The sequence below is a fragment of the Fusarium oxysporum genome, chromosome 15 (assembly GCF_000149955.1).
Source record: "Fusarium oxysporum f. sp. lycopersici 4287 chromosome 15, whole genome shotgun sequence".
Classification (NCBI taxonomy): Eukaryota; Fungi; Ascomycota; class Sordariomycetes; order Hypocreales; family Nectriaceae; genus Fusarium; species Fusarium oxysporum.
Genome location: NC_031000.1, coordinates 998,197 through 1,001,706, shown reverse-complemented (window position 1 = coordinate 1,001,706; position 3,510 = coordinate 998,197).

Sequence of the window (3,510 nt, the reverse complement as noted above, 5' to 3'; positions counted from 1 at the left end):
CTGAGCCGGTTCCGTTCATCCGTGATGACCTTCTTTGCCTGTGAGAAAACACGCTCACACTCAGCGCTTATAGTCGGGCAACTGAACAAATCAAATGCCATCTTGGACAGGATTGGGTAGTCAGATGCATGGCGAACCCACCATTCCAGAGGATCCTCAACATCCAGATCAGCCTTATTGATCCTCGCCATAAACTCATCCAGCTTAGAAGTCCGTTTCACCCGCTTCTTTCCTCGTGTAGCTGACATCGGAGTGACGGCAAGCCTCTGACGACGCTTACGAGCTTGCTGGAGTGGATCAAGTGTCGCATTGCCATGAACCATAGCCTTCTCCTCTAGCTCCTCCAGCTCCTCCAGCTCCAGCTCCTGTCGCGCTCCGTCCATTAGGTCCGCCTCCGCTTCTGCCTCCTATTGTGCAAACACCTCTTGCACCACTCTCTTTACCCTGCTGATCCATTGTTTATTGTGGCTCTATTGAAGCTCAAAGTAGGTAAACTTCTTGGCCGGCTGCAAGGCAACTGCGCATCGATATGTAGGACTTGCATTTGTGAGGCCGAAGTATTCCTCAAGTTTGACACGAGCAGCATCAATAGCCTGGGAATAGTATGTTGAAACCACGTCAGGATGATCATCTGCGATTTTCCCAGCCTCTTGGAGCTTCTTGAAGAGTACATTCAGCGACTCGATGGCCTCGTGGAGTGAGCCATGTGATCCTTCTCGGCCAACTTTGTTTGCCCGTCCTTCCATGCGTCTTGTCAGATCTTTGAAAGGCTTGAGGATAGCATGGAAGTGGCCCAGATCGACTCAATACTGTGGAGTCAGGTTATCGCCCGAGATATAATATCCCTCACTGACATGGCTATAATGGAGAAAGAATAGATCAATTGCGTGGCGAAGTTTGAGGGCTCTTTCAATCATGGCATATACAGAGTTCCAGCGGATGCCGCCATCGACCAGGACTCTAGTATAAAGCTGTTCAATGCTGCCTTCTTCGCAAGCCTGCAAGATGTACTGCTTCAGCCGCTCCCGTCGCTGGTCGTATCTGTTGATCCACACGCAGAAGTTGCGGAGCTTGCCGATGAAGCTTTGCTTCCTCCATATCTCAAACCGCTCGCCATCGGATGCGCCGCGAAGCTGTTGCTCCAGCTTGCTAACGCCTTGTCCAAACAGTAGAGCTTTGACGATGAGGTTCAGCATATGGCCGACGCACCGAAGGCGATTTTCACGTCGGATTGTTATATACTACTCTGCTAGCTCTTGAATGCATACGTAGTTGCTCGCGGCGTTATCCATCATGAAGTAGCAAATGATTGGCGACATGTCATGAAAGTCGATTACGGTTGACAACACTTTGGCGATGTTCGCACCGAAATGAGGACCCTTTAGAGGTGGGAGGTCTAAAAGAGCTGTCTTCAGCTTGTGGCGCTCCTCTAGGAAGTGATCGACAACGGCGAGATAGTTTGTGTCTTCTTAGGATGTCCATGCATCCATCGAGATATGGAACTTGCTTTTGGCGGAATGGAGCTTTTCCCTTAGCCAAACGCGTCTCCCACGCCACTTCTCTTTGACCCAACTGCTAAGAGTTGACGGGCTTTTGGGAAGAATCTTGTCAATGTCTTCGACATAATTGATAAAAATCTCATTCGTGCGCTGATGAGTCGCTTGACGAAATGTGAGGTCAAGGACAATGACCCAGTCAGTAAAATCGTCCTTGAATTTCAGGTCGTCGAACACCACGCGCCGGCTTCCGAGGTATGGCGTGAGGCTTGCTGTCCTTTTAGCTATGCTGAAAGGATCGGATCCTGTTGCTTTGTAACCAAATTCTTCCAGTCTGTGCTGCTGTTGAAGGTAGTAAATGATGCCGGTCGTGGTCGTGCTCTCACTGGCAAACAGCGCAGCATCATGACGGCCACTAATATGGCAATACTTATACAGCCCATACTCGTTGTTCCCGTCCGTCGTAAGTTGAGCGCTGTGCCTGCAGATTGCTGAAGGCTGGGATTTGGAGTTGATGACGCGCTTATGAGGCTGACGGTATCGAATGGATGGTACTGGCTCCCCTGTCGTAGCGGATCTTTGTTCCAGTCGATAGGGAAAAGGCACCGAGAGGCGTCTGACCTCCCTCTTTCGTCCGAAAGCATCGAACGAGAGGTCTCATCATTAGTTCGAGTTGAGGCGGAGACAGGAGTGCTCGGCCGGGAGAGACCGAGCGACTCAGAAGGAGGCCTAGCAAGGGTGGCTTCTTCGAGCCTTCCATGAGACCTGAAGAATGGATGCGAAGACATATTTAAGATGCATGGCTGAAGAAGGGTCCTCTTGGCAGGCTTCACAACTTCAACATTTACATCTAACGGAGTGTCCAGCGCAGCCAAAAGTGTCTTGCTATCAACCATAACTGTAGGGCTGCGTGAGACAATGACACAAGATGCAGCTTGTGGTATACTATGTTGCTGTGCGGCATTGAATCTTAGAGATGCAATTGACGGCAATTTTAACAAATAGAGGGACGCAGATGGCGCTGGAGACGAGCTCTGTCCAGAGGATTGGATCATCTTGGAGAAGATCAAGTCCTTCTTAAAGAAGCTGAAGATGACAACTACGGCTCTTAAGTCATTGTTTGCAATACTCAACAATGTCCTCTTGGTGATGGATTTCATATTTGCATAATTAAAAGCCGGCAAGGAAGCAACTACTGACAATCTTGTGACGGTACTGGCATATAACTCAGGCTGGGCTAAGTTGAATAAGTACTATCGCCTTACTGAAGAATCACCTACGTATGTTGCAGCTATTATAGTCCACCCTTTATACAAATCGCAATATATCCAAGAGAGCTAGAGAAAGGAGTAAGCTAAGTGATTAAAGAAGTTAATTAAAATACTATAGAATGAATATATAGAACTACTATTTCGTCTTCATAAAGTCCTACTGATACCTATAAATAAAAACCTTAAATTAGAGGCATAATTATCTGCAGCTATTACTCACTATAGATGAATATGAGTGATATTGCAATTCTAAATAGGTTTATGGCTTTACAAGCGCCCTTACATGGTGGCTAGAGGAGGCGTAGCAGAAAATCTACCCAAGCCTGAGCAAGATGGCTGTGGATGTACGGTCGATTCCCCCAATGTCTACGGAGCCTGAAAGACTCTTCTCTGGTGCAAAGATAACGATTGCAGGCCGCCGAAATCGACTTAGCAGTGATGTAATTGAAGCATTGGAGTGCCTGAAGTCATGACTTGGGATACGAAATTTTCAGGGTGACGAGATTTGTGTCGAAGGGGTTGAGTGATGATATCATGTGGAACATATTGGGATCCTAGCAATAAATACAATATGAGTCATGCTCATATTGGGCAATACAATATACATCTCTTGACAATATAATAATACTGCCAAGAGGTCCATATTGGCGATATCATATTGTTTATATTATTAACAACACTGTTCGCGTGGGTGTAGCTCTAATAGTGACATCATTCACTGCATGATATTGTACCATATCGCG